Here is a 14,306-nt window from a genome sequence, read left to right as displayed (position 1 = left end):
TGAATAAGGTTTTACTAACCCAACCTTGAGATCCATGTCTAGGCAGGTAGCATGGTTCCTAGACTCTGTTCACACTGGGAGGCAAGCTGAGATCCCAGCACCTCTCTGGCCCTACTTAGTCTCCTATCTGTATGGCCTAAATACATCTGCACTTCTGTCTTATCCTCCATCCATGAACTCAAAACAAAACAAAACAAAACAAACAAAAACATATTAATGCAGAAACAGCCAACTAGGTAGGGCTGTGTACTTTGAGACAAAAGTTGTGGTTGTAAGATACACTACGGATCAGAAATCAGGATGGCGAATAGCTATAGTGAGCACATTAACAGGAAATTCAGTGAGCAATTGCTATTTTAAAATGAAAATTTATATTCATTTACCCACCAAACTATAACCCTGAGTCATTAGAAACTGAAGACAGTGATTTTTTTTTTCATTTTCAGTAACATTTCTTAATTTGAAAATTCTATTTTACTCCAGGAGTCTAGCTCAGATAACTGTTCTGTCAGAAAATACCCTTGTAGCACAAGGAAATTGACTGACCAATTAATTTATGAAATTGAAACATTAATATAACAATTAAGGGGTGCCTGTGGCTTACTCAGTTGAGTGTCCAACTCTTGATTTCGGTTCAGGTCATGATCCCAGGATCGTGGGATCAAGCTTGAGATTCTCTCTGTCTCTCCCTTTGCTCCTTTCCCCCACTCATGCTCTCTTTCTCTCTAAAATAAAAATTAAAAAAAATTTTAAAGTAAAAATTTTAAAAGAACAATTCGTAAATGTGCCAACTATACTCTACACCAGAAACAGAAACATGATGGTAATTCATTCATTTATTCAGTAAGTATTTTTCGATTGCCTCCTATGTCCAGAGAATATAGCAGTGATGGAAACAGGTGAGTTCCTGAGCTCACAGTCTAGTGGACGGAGTCACAAAATAAATGAGTAAAATACATGTGTGCCAAATTGTGATGAACACAGCTGAGAGAACTCATGCAGGTAAGATGGAGGGAGACAGTAAGGGATTGGTTGCAATTTTAAATACAGTACTCAAGAAGGGCCTCAATTGGCAGATGACTTTTGAACAAAGATGCAAAGGGAGGTAAGTAAACAACGTTATGCTGACATGGAAGAGTGTAGAAGAAGAGGCCAAAGAGAGGGAAGTTGACAGGCCTGAGGCCAGGGCCATGATACACGGAGCTTCTTCCCAGCACCATACTGCTGTATTTTAAGGAAATTATTATTCCTATGTTATGAGTGAGGGTCTGAAGCTCAGGTCTTTTGCCACTTGCCCAAGGTCACACAGTTAGTAGTGCTGACACCTTAACCTAGGTGCTACAGCTCAGTCCAGCAGTCTTTCCACTGTACCAGTTGCCAAACTGCTGCGTCCAGTTCTATATACCACAACTCATCAGCAGCAACCGATGAAACAGAATGGTCAGAATGGGTGATTGCAAGAGCAAGGGCTCTGGAGACAGCACATGGAGTTGCTGTAGAAAGAGAAGACTCTGCGCACAGCAGCATCTGAAAGGCTGCCAGACCAAAGAGGGAAGAGAGGTGTTCAATAATCCTCCAGAAGGCAGAACTAGGACAAGTGCATGGAAATTACAGGGAGACAAGTTTCCAATAAATAGATGAATACTGGAAGTGCCAGTATAGGAGCTGTCCAACAATGGAATGGGCTATCCTGTGAAGTTATGAAATTCCAATTACTGGAGTTACTCAAGCAGAGGCAGAATGGCCATCTGTCTGAGATGAAGACAGATTTCTACACTGATGTGAAAGCTATGTGGATTGACTGGTCTTACCCAATTCCGAGTCCGCAATTATACAAGCATCGGGGCAGTGTGGTGTACAGTGAAAAGTTCCAGCTGTGAAATCAGACAGCTTCACTAAAATCCAGTCTCCACCACTTATAAGTATTAAGCTTTGTGCACTCAACCCCTGCAAGCCTCAGTTTGCTTATCTGAAAAAAAAGGCAAATACAGAAGCTGCTTGATAGGGGTTATTGAGAGAATTCAATGACATATATAACCCATGTAAAGTACTTAACACAGTGCCTGGCACAGAGTAAAAACTCAGTGACATTTAGCCTAATAGGTAAGTATACTGGGAAGCCTGTGTACAAAATGTATATATATAAGATGTGTGCAAATTTCTCTCCCTGTTTTAATCTTACTCAGTGGCAAGAAGAGTTCAATGTCCAAAGCTGAATTGTAACAGCAGAGTAAATTACAACATGATGATACTAACAATAATAGTCATAATAAACACATAAACAGTCAGCCTCTTAGACTAATCATTTCATATTATGTCTCTCTTCATTAATAGGATATACAGAAATCTTTTAAACATTTGATACACGAATTTAAAACTAATGAAAGAAAAATCAACATTTTCTTAATTAAAACAATTATGAACAATTTAAAGTCTTTCAGCAGGAGAAAGAACACCTAACAATCTGCAGCCGTATTCAATGTGTGTGTGTATATGCAAATACTCAAGTGTACATGTGTGTGTACACACACATACACACACACATTTACACAGGCTTTCTTTTTCAAAATTAAGGAGCTAAACTAGGAAACTCAGGGTAACTTTTAAATTACATATTAATGAGCATAAGTATTCCAGATTTTTATTAAGGCCAAGTATTTTATGCATATATGTCTGTATTAATATAAAGTGAAGGAGAAATAACCACAGAAAGTAATATCTGTATGCTGTAATCTGGAGATGCCTCTAGATGGTAGAGAGTGAGTTACAACTTTAGATTAACTTGCCATCACTCCTTTGCCCTTCTGGATAAACTGACATTTATTATTCAATGGGAAAACATTCAAGAATAGACCTCAGTGATGAAAGGAAGCCTCCACTTTAGAAAAAAACTTGGGTGATGTCACTATATTTTATTTCTGGGTGCTCAGTGCTGTTAGAAAGTCATAGTAAGTAAGACACAATACAGAAAAGGAAAAAAAGTACCTTCACTAACAGTACTTGCATGATGCAACAATATATATATGGATTCATATCCATCATATTTGATCCTTCCAATAACCCTGTGATATAATTCCTATTATCCCTGCTTTTTCAACATGCAAGTGGGCTCAGAGAGTAACTTATTCAGTCACATAATATTATGGAAATGAAGATACAATTTCATTCTAAAACTTTTCATCTTCCCATATTGTCTGTCATGTACACACATTAAATTAGTATATTTTGACACAGATCATCTATTTTAATAGATTTCAAATATAATAAAATATATTGAATACCAAAACAGTGTTGAACATGTGTAATGGACTCCTAAGAGCTTGGTGTCTGAAGAAATGATCCCATCTGTCACCCAATGACGGAATCAGGAGTCCAACTTGGTCCCCATGGACATTACAGTATTAAAAACCGGATTACCTAATGGTCAGTTCTGAGAAACTCCTTCCAGACACTCTATAACTTCTGCTTATGAAGCCCAGGTCCACTCTTGAAAGCAAAACAGTATAAAGCCGACTTTCCTGACTCACCCGCCAAGGATCTGAAGTAAGCAAAATCCTGTCAAATCTTCTATACCCATCATAACATCATAACATCATAATATTGAGCCTCTTTTGATTATTCTCTGACTCGGCAAAATCCCTCTTCAGTGGCACTCAGCACTTAGCCTCCAATTTGGCAATGAACATAATCAGTCACAACACTTGAACCTTTCTCTTCATGCACCCAAAATAGTATAAGTTGTTGGTCAGTCTCCATGATGGTTCAAATGGACATAATGAAGAAACAACTCAACATGTATTTTTTTTTTCAAAATTGCTTTGAAGCTAGATCTGTCACACAACTGATTTGTTGAAAACCAAAAACACTGCTACCCTCTAGCTTGACTTCTCTCCCGTGCCCCTGGGCAATTAGCCACAGAGGACTTGTGGCTTCAGAACAAACCTCATGCTCTCATGATTATGCACCTTTGTCCATGATGTTCACTCCCTGACAGAAGCACCCTTTCCCCATCCCCTGTCTGCAGACTCTTCCCTTACCCTTTAAGGCCCAGTTCAACCTCCAGTGTCTGAAATCTTCTAGACTTCCTGTTCCTTCCTTCCTCCCCCTGGCTCTGTTAACTGTGCCCTTCTCTGCATTTCCACAGCACTCTGGAAATCTTACCATAAAGTAGTATCACCAGTCATGTGGGGGTCTCTCTACCCTGACAACAAGTGAGCTCATCAGAGGCATGGACTGGGTCTTCATCTTTTATTATTTCTAGCACTGGGCTCAGTGGGAAAGATGAAGCCATACAGTACACAGATGACTACGATAAAGAGGTCAGAAGTGAAATACTTCACAGAAAGGGGAAATTAATTCCAGCCAAGGGGTTGCAGAAAGCTTCATGAAGAAGAGAGTACCTAAGAAAAGACAGGAGAAGTTAAGGAGATTTTAGCAATGTGGAAATGAGGGCCTGCTTGGCTATAGAGACAAACGGAAGAGCGTCAGCAGAGATCAGAAAAGCCATGAGCCTGGCTGGAGTATGGAGCCTCAAAGGAAAACATAAATACCTCTTGAACACCTCTGCATAGTAGACACCGCGCATTCACTTTACATCCAGTACTGCATTAAATTACCTCATTTTATCATCTCACTTAATAATTCTGTGAAGTACAATTTAGTCTCACTGTTTAGAGCTCAGGAAATTAACATTCAGAGAGGGGGGCTTTCTCAAGGATATCCAGTTAACAAGTGGTAAAATTGTATTTTTTAATATTCATCTTTGTGCACACATTCTTTCTACAATATAGTTTCCAGGTTTGAGAGTAGGAATTAAGTGTAACCTGGAAAGGCGTCGGCTCCCCCAAAACTACCTTGTGCCTGCCTTGATGCCCATCCCAGCTTGTCACCACAGCAAAACACGCACACACACAATACATATGCAGGCGCACTAACTCTAAACTCACTGTTAGATTTTCTTCCTCCAAAGACTGCTCAGTGAGACAGGAAAGTGTAATATGCATATCAATAAACCCTAAAAATCCCTATCAAATATGTCATTTCAAATATGTCTTCCAAGACAAGAATAGCATAGGAGAGGGATGAAGAGAGCAGGTTCAGGAGCCAAGCTTCCTAGCTCTGCCCCCTCCCTGGCTGAGTGACTTTGGACAGGTTGCTCAACCTCTCTGTGCCTCGGTTTGCTCATCTGTAAAGTGGGAATCAAAATAGTACTTTTTAAAAAATGTGTATTTTTGAGAGAGAGAGCGCGCGCACGCATGAGCGGGGGAGGGGCAGAGAGAGAGGGAGACACAGAATCTGAAGCAGGCTCCAGCCTCCTAGCTGTCAGCACAGAGCCTGACACAGGGCTCAAACCCATGAACCGTGAGATCATGACCTGAGTCAAAGTTGGACACTTAACGGAATAAGCCATCCAGGTATTCCCAAAATGATAAAATCAGTTTAGGCACGTGACCCCTATGAACTCTATCATGAACATAGTAAACACTCAATGCAATGTTTGGTCTACTTGAGACTAGTACATGGCCATGACTCAATCCCAGGCCCACTGTTTCCCAAGCCTGCACTTCCACATGGGTCTGACTATAAATCTATTAAGAGCTCAGAGAAGAGACACATATAGGCAAACATGAACAGGAGGAGAAAGACTCCAAAGCAGGCCTGGGAGATCTGAAGGATGAGCAGATTTCAGAGGGGCAAAGAGCAGGCAAAAGAGCACTTTAGATGGAGTCAGTAAGCAGACAGCAGATAATGGCATATATAGTTATGGGAGAGGAGTCCAAGAGACTAAAGAATAAGGTATTTTAGGGAATAATGGAAAATAATACAAGATAGGGAAGTTGGGATCTTGAGAGCCAGTCAGGAAGTGCTGACCGGACAAATGGAAACAGGCGTAGTCTTCTGAGTGAAGGAGCGAAATGATCCCAACAGTGTCTTAGGAAGTGGATGGTGCTGGGTAGGAAGGAGCTCAGGATTATTTTCAACACACACGAAAGAAGGGCTGGAAGGAGAGCTAGGCCAGGGCACTGAAAGTGAGCACACAGAAGACCAGAAGTTCTGGAAGATGTTTATGGAATGGTAGGGCTTGCTGCCAGACTAAAGAGAGGGAGAAAAAGTGAGGGAAGACTCCAACACCACGCCAATATTAGGCTGGTGAAGAACGGACTCTAGTCAGAAATCTATACTAAATGACTGGAAAGTACAAAATGTACAAACATTTACTCAGACCACATGAACTACGCTCTGAAGTTGTATTTTAATTCTGTTCTAAATCTTAGCTTTTTATCAATGAGGCATGGTAATGAGGTAAGCACATTAATAGTTAAAGAAGCCAGCCTCCTGCTATGTGCTTTGCCATTCTCAGTGATTTTATGCCGGAGTCATATTTTTGGAATATACTGGGAAACTGGGAATTTGACTGTTATTTACCATCAGCCATCTAGTACAAAATGTACTGCGGGGTCTTGGAGCTGAAATGGTTGCTTCATTTGCAATCCACAGTTATGCCATAGTTACTTGCATGCATGAAGCATGTAAAGCACATAATTTTGGCTTGGGGAAACTGATTCTGATGAAGAAAGCTTATTGGAAATATGTATTTTTTATAATCTATTCATTACATACACGAAATAGTGCTTAGTAATTATCAAATTAAAGGATTATGGATGGTGGACTTTTTTTTAATTAAAAGATAAAACAATCTTTATAAAACTGGATAATTTAGGACCCGTATTTATAAGAGAAATTTTTTTTTTTTTTTTAGGAAGCAGCAACTTCTTGAGAACTACCTAAGTGTTTTGCGCACTGTTATAAAATGGCAGATTGTCATGATCCATTTATATTCTGCTGACAAATGTTGGGCCAGCCATTGGACCTAAGTATGCCCCTTCTCTTGGAGCTTTTCTTTTACTGGGGGAGGCAGACAAATAAGAAAATAAATAAAATACACGCTAATGCATGAATAATAGAACTTCAAATAAAGTATACAAACAGATCAGAAGAGAAAGTAGCTTTCTCCTACCATTGTTCTAAGAGATAAAAAGAAATGCATCATAAACAATCAGCTACTGTAAAACCCATTTGAGGAATCTGAAAAGAATCACAAGTATGTTTTGTTTTTTAATCTTGTCAGAAACAGATATTCATGAAAATAGAAGGAAGGCATGGGAAAAGGAGCAATTGGCAAGCAGCCTCTGAAATATATTTCCAAGCAATTTTATTAAAAATTTAGAAAGTCACGTCTCTCTCTCTCTCTCTCTCTCTCTCTCTCTAACAATCAACATTACTTTCTAATGGGTTGTTTTCATTCTTCTACTCATCCAGCTTAAACCAAAGCACACACTAAATACAAGAGGATTTATTTTCCTGACTTCTGCTGCAGTGAAGCCAATCTAATCAAAAATGAAATTGGGAATGAGCTCACTGAATAAATCAGAAGGACGAATTAAAGAAGCTGACAGATATTTTGGAGGTTTGTTAAAAAATAAATTGGACTTTCATTATAAAAATTGACTTAAATGAATGATATACTTAAGAACCTACTTCAGAGCATTTCCTTAAAGTCAGTTTGATTAGCAACCAAAAAATACTGCCTTTCAATAGTTTGTTATATTTCCAAAATGCAAGAGATATAGTAATTGGCATAAGTGAGAGTGAATGTCCAGGAAAAAAAAAAGGAACAAAATGCTAAAAAAAATCTGTGAGTCTGGTGATATATGCTGTTGAGATTTGAAACCTAAATGAAAAGTTCAGTAAGATACTTTATTATTTTTTTTTAAATGTTTATTTACTTTTCAGAGAGACAGAGAGAGAGTGTGAGCCAGGGAGAAGCAAAGAGAGAGAGGGAGACAGAGGATCTGTAGCAGGCTCTGTGCTGACAGCAGAGAACCAGATATGGATGGGGCTCGAACTCTGGAACCATGAGATCATCACCTGAGCCAAAGTCGGACACTTAACATATTGAGCCACCCAGGCGCTCCAAAAGTTCAGTAAAATACTTTAAATAGTACTCCCTAAAATAATTAAATGATGATCAATGTACTTTTGATATTTGAAGAAAAGCAAAAGGAAACTGGGTAGTAGACATAGCCCTCTATAGATCTACAATTTGTAAACTACTTTAGTCCCTTGATAGACAGTCTTTAAATATAAACTCAATAACAAGGAAAAAAATAAGCCATTGTCAAAGATAGCTGTTTACATGACATGTAACACTTAAATTGGCAGAGGTGGGGAATATGGAATGGAGTCAGATCACGTTCCCTCTTAAATCTCCAAAACAAGGAAAGAGGACATATTGATCCTTCTATTCATCAGAGGTAGTAAGCCTCCATGGAAAGTTATCATGCTCATTCTCAACTGAGCATGATCAGACAACAGATGGAAAAAGAGATTCTGTTCTAGGTACTGCTTGTAAATAGATAGAGATGGTAAAGGAACTCAGAAACCTGCTGTCTGAAGAAAAGAGGAATGGAATGTAAACTGGACTTATTCCATGAAACGCCAAGGAACAAGACAAGGACAATGGATGGAAATTAACTATACATATTCTACCAGTCAGTTGTGGCTAAAGATGTGTGAGAGAACATTAAGAGTAGTGAATTCTGTGGAAGGTGTTCAGGTACAATGAGCTCTGATAAGGATGGGGCAGAATGCACCCCAACCCTGAACAGAAAAGTTACATGGCTCACCTTCCAGGATCACTTTCACCCTGAGATCCTGTGATTGTAAGAAATAGAAGCCACAGTCACTGACTTTGGGGGACTTAAAAGTCATTCAGTGACATACAATAGGTGCCTTTGAAAAAGTGGTAGGAATACTATATCCACCAGGGTCCAAGGAGAAAGCTAAGGGCACCACAATTTGGGTAATATAAGGAGAGTTTAATAAAGACACTGTTTCTATGGGACGCCTGGGTAGCTCAGTCGGTTGAGCGTCCAACTTCGGTTCAGGTCATGATCTCGCGGTCTGTGAGTTCAAGCCCCACGTCGGGCTCTGTGCTGAGAGCTCGGAGCCTGGAGCCTGCTTCAGATTCTGTGTCTCCCTCTCTCTCTGACCCTCTCCCGTTCATGCTCTGTCTCTCTCTCTGTCAAAAATAAATATACATTTAAAAAAATAAAAAAATAAAGACACTGTTTCTAAAAGTGTGGGTGACCTAAGGGGGAAACACAATATCCTGGTGGCCAACAACAGAAAAGGGCAAGGTCATCCTTCATTTACTCCAGGCCTAAGAGGATGAGAAGAGGAAGCAGTTACCAGAAGCAGGAGAGAGAGCACCATGGGGAAAGGACCACCTGACAGGAGCTGTGACGTTTCATCCTACAGGCCATTGTTAGGACTGTGGAGGGAGCAGAGAGCAGTATGAATCAGCAGAATGGAGGAGTGGAGAAATCTGGAGGACCAAAAGAGGCTATCTAGCATAATGCTAGTTAGCAAGGCACACAAAACAGGGCAAATAATGAAAGCCCTAGCCTGAGTAAGAGGTTGGAATATATTCTCTCTCAGGTCCCTTCCAAAGGATGTAGTATGTATTTTTATTGATGGAGACTCATAGACCTACTGTTCTTTACCATCATTTTGTATCACTGGCTCTTTTACATTTTGCAAGCATTCCCTGGATTTGTTCTCCGAATTAAGCACTCAACTGCAATATATTTGCTGTACCCAACATGGTAGTACCATAGAATACATGATGTGGAACCTGAAAATCTGAATATAGAACCACTTACCCCACCACCTTAGGTAATTTTCCATCAGAGAGCCTTGCTACTCCTTCCTTTATTCAACACATATGTTTAATCATCTCCTACTTGTCAGGCACTGTGTTAGACACAGGGACACAACAGTCAACATGACAAGTCCATCTCTGCCTTCATAGAGCTTGGAGCTGAATATCAATCACTCTAATCTATAACATCCCTAGTCTGTAAACGATTCTCAGAAGTGCTATAGATCAGAGGCTGGCAGACAATGGCCCACAGGCTAAATCTGGGTGGCATTGCTTGTAGAAACCATGTTTTATTGAAACAGCCATGGCCATTAGCTTATGTATTGTCTATTGCTGCTGTAGTGCTACAATTTCAGAGTCGTATGGTTGCTACAGAAACAGCATGGCCTTGCAAAGCCTGAAATATTTATATCTGGCCCTGTAGAGAAAAAGTTTGCCAACACTTGCTCTAAATAAAACCTAATACTTTAAGGATGTAGATTTAAGGACACATATTTTCACTTGTAAAACATCCCTGAGTACTGCAGTTACAAACCAAATCATGAGGGAGTTGGCTTTCTGAAAGATTGTATTTCTACTTGGTTTTGTGGGGTTTTTTTTTCCTTCTTTCATTGTGAAAAAAGGTACCATGTGGCCAATGTCTTCTATCAACAGCTGTCTTTAGATGATGTTCACCTTGTCCCTCATTATTTCTAGTCTTTTGATTGATCAGTTTTCCCCATCACAGAAGGCCAGTTTTATAAAAGATTCCCTTCCCTGAATAACACCAAACAAATTTTGACAGGGGTGACTGTAGGCTCTCTTTTAAACTGAATAATAAAATTGATTGTAAAAGCACTTAGCTCACACTCAAATGCTATATAAATGCAAAATTATAGCAGCAAGAGGATGTTCACTTCCCTACAGACAGAAGCATAAGTAGTTGCTTTTTCCCCAATCACTTGTCCAAGAGAACATTAAAATTTTAAATCAAAGAAAACAAAACCTAGGTATCATTGGCAGTTACCAAAAATTCCTAATAAGTGTCAGGATCTGTGCTGCTTGTGGTTCCTCCAAAGGATGTTAAGAGGCTAAGTCAGTGGTGGCTGTGGCTGACCATCAACTTGCCATTGCCCAAACCCTCTTCTTTCCCTAACGGTAATCAATGTAGCATGAATAAAATTAAATGGCCACTTAGTTCATATTTAGTCACTAAGATGCAGCAAACACTAGATTGAGAAAAGATCCTTGCCAAGTTTTGTTTCCTGAAAGTTTTGCCAACCCACCAATCCACTGATAAAATATACACCAAGTGTTCAAGAGAGGGGCAACTGAGCCCAACAATGAACAGAGAACTAAGGGATGACTAACAGGGAAACAGCAAGAAGAAGGACTGGCTCACAGGTAACAAGAGTGATCTCTTCTAGATTCCAGCTTAAACGTTCTATCCTTGAAAATGCCTTCCTTAGACCATGACAACTTCCTCTAATACATATGCTTTTAACATTCCATAGTCTTGTTTCACATCATTTCTCACAACCGCAACTGGATAATTCCCTATTTAATTAGTTGTTTAATGTCTATGTCCCTCAGTGACAAGCAAGCTCCATTGAGCTCATTATATGTCTGCTCAGAGCAGAAATCCCTACAGCTAATACATGGTGCTCAATGAAAAATACCAGGAGACTGACCTAATGAATGAATGGATAGGTAAGCAAGCTAGATCCTAGGTACTCTGCAAGCATATAAGAAAGCTCTGGTTTTTCTGTGATATGCTACTGAAAAAACAAAATAGCCAACATCTTCCTATACTTATGTACCACACACAATGTTCTAAGAATATGCACTATTTGCATACCAACTCTTCTCTATCAACCATCTCTCTTCTCTTTTAATCTCTTTTTCTGTACTGATTTTATCTCTCAACATACAACCATGCTCAGGTTGCTTCCAGCTTTAAAAAAAAAAAAAAAAAAAAAAAGCCCTCTCTAATCACCCCCACTCAACCTAGCTGTTCTTACCAAGGTCACAAATGGCATCCTAATTGTCAAACCTTATGGCTATTTGCAAATCCTCATTCTATTTCTCTGCATCATCTGACCACTCATATGATCCTAATGACCACTCCTCTATTCTTAAAACGCTTTGCTCTCTGACTTTAGTGACACTACTCCCCCAATTATCCTTCTATACAATTCCCTGTCAATTCTATAACCTAATCTAAAGATGTGTCTACTTTTTCTTCAAATCACTAATATATCTTGCTTTTATTACTGCATCAACCTTCTGACTGATCTCTTGGCTCCTTCTAATCCATTCTTCACAGTGCAGTCATATGCCTTCCTCAATAATGCTCCAAAGTGACCAGGCCTAATTTAACTGGCTCTATTAAATTGTGACTCTTGACCTTCAACTTCTAGTACCTTTTTCAAGAAGTTTAATGCATATGTGACATACACATGCCCCGTGAAAGAACTAAAATATTCTCTCCAATCTTCACCACAATGTCCACTGGACTCCTAATATCTTTATATATGCAAAAACATATTTAAGATAGTATTTTCTAAGCTTTAACAAGGCCTCCAAAATACTGGTTTTGGAAAGCTGGTTCCAAACGCTGGTATTCCCTCCATCATTCATGAAAAAAAATAAAAAATAAAAAGAATAAAAACGATGCTTATCATCAGTTTGTACTCCCGACCCTCACTCCCATATTTTGCCTCTGAATTTTGTCATTTTGGTCCACTTCCCTGCTCTGAAAGTCATCCAGATTATCCATGTCCCAAATTATACATGCTCTTTATTGCACTTGATCTAAAACCCTTCTGAAGCAGTAAGTCTTCCCAAATAAAAACAAGTAGAATAGCAGATAGCAACTCACAAATCTTTGCCAGGCGACTCTTATTGCAGTCACATGATGCACTGTAAATTCTCGATTTTAAATAGGAAAAAGGAAACACAAACAAGCCCAAGAAAGTGATCAATGTGCATGCAATTAATTTGGCAAAAACATCACTATTGAAAAATATACCCATCTCGTGAACAGAGCCCATCTTATTATGTGTTTTTTCGACATTATGAGCATTCTATGAATACTAAACACAGTATATTTCTTTATAATCTATGGATCCTGATGGAATCCAAGTCCAAAAACATGTTTCCACAATTCCAGACTACCAAGCTACCAGAAGCCTTTCATAATTCAGTCCAAGCAATTTCTCCTGCCACTTCAAACATTCTAGACACACTAAAACATTCTATTTTCTCCATGCACGCCTGACTTCATGCCTTTGCTTACTAACCCCTTCATCTGTAATGAATTCCCAACTTCAGCCCCTATTTCCTAAATATCTGGTACTTATCCCTCCTTAAAATGCCCCCTTCTCCATGAAGCTTCTCTGTCCTACAGCATTTTATCTGATCCTTCTAATGCAAATTCACCCTTTCCTCTGAATGTTTCTCGGGCACCTGTATATCCATCCCCAGGACAGGCCTGTGAGGTCTTTGAGTGAGAAAGCCATGTGTGTGCCAATTAGATACCTACAGCACTTTATACAGTTCCTCCAATATAGTGGGTGATCAATAAAAGATCTATTCCATGATTTGACATTCCCACCGACAGCTTCAAAACACAGGTCCCTCCTTCTCTACGAAGCCTCAGGAACCATTTCGGTGGTCAAGCTAGGCTTAAACATGCTCAGAGGCGTGGAACAAAACACAGAAATTCATAGATTTCTGCGCCAATGCTCCTGTAACCCCAAGCACTTGAATGCAGGCGCAATCGACGTAATTAAGTGAAGGGAAACCCCAACAGCGTGCGTAACTCCACACAGCCCTGTGACTGGGGTGAATGTACGTCCAAGCCCAGGGCCATGGGAAAGGCACCCGCGGGCCACCTGGGCAGAGAGCACGGCCGGCGAGGCTGGGCAGGGGAAGACTGCGGGGCGCTTCCCCACCTACCTTCGGGGCTCCAGCAGAGGAGGGAGGGCGCCCTCCGCCGGGAGCCAGTGCAGGCGGGGAGGGAAGCGCTGGGGCTGGGACTCTGAGCCCCCTCTCGGAGCGGGGGAAGCCTGAGTGCCCGCCCTGAGGCCCGGCGCCGGACTGGGAGCCTGGAACGCTGCCCAGCTCGTCCTGCCTTCTACCCTTAGGGGTGGAGAGCAGGGCCACGGCCCAGAGACCACAAGCCCCAGAAGGCCCCGCGGCCGCTCGCCAGGAGAGTGAGTGGGGAGCTCGGTCACCCGGCGCGGGCTCGGCACGGCGCCCCGAAGCTCTCTAAGGAGGGCTCGGCGAAGGAAAAGGACACGCCCCGTCGCTTTCCGAAGAAGTGCGCCCTCTGGAGCTTGCCAGTGACATGGAGGCCTTGAGGAGGAAGAAATCCTTGCAGAGACTGTCGGACAGAGACGCATTGATGCCATTGGGGGAGGGGGGAACTCGGAGAACTGAGGAAAAACTGAGTTCTAAAACAATTTTTCTTTTTCCCAAGGTGAAATTAAATTTCTGTCTCTTGCAAGAAATTATGATTATTATAAATGGTTTTGCTCACTTTTTACCTGTTACGTTGCACATTTAGTCTACGTTCTTAAATCGTTTTTGCCTTATTTCT

General features: G+C 40.6%; 1 protein-coding gene across 1 annotated transcript in view; it reads right to left on the bottom strand.

The window, feature by feature from the left end:
• Window positions 1-13,937, bottom strand: part of MEI4 (meiotic double-stranded break formation protein 4) — a 209,761-nt gene extending 195,824 nt beyond the window's left edge. Inside the window, exon 1 of the mRNA XM_078446434.2 lies at window positions 13,664-13,937. The gene's annotated coding sequence lies outside the window, so the exon portion shown is untranslated. The remainder of the gene's footprint in view (window positions 1-13,663) is intronic.
• Between the last annotated feature and the right edge of the window lie 369 nt (window positions 13,938-14,306).

Source organism: Panthera onca, chromosome B2, assembly GCF_046562875.1.
Source record: "Panthera onca isolate mPanOnc1 chromosome B2, mPanOnc1 haplotype 2, whole genome shotgun sequence".
Taxonomy (NCBI): domain Eukaryota; kingdom Metazoa; phylum Chordata; class Mammalia; order Carnivora; family Felidae; genus Panthera; species Panthera onca.
The sequence above is the reverse complement of the archived record's forward strand: the minus strand, read 5'-3'. Positions and strand labels throughout refer to the sequence as shown.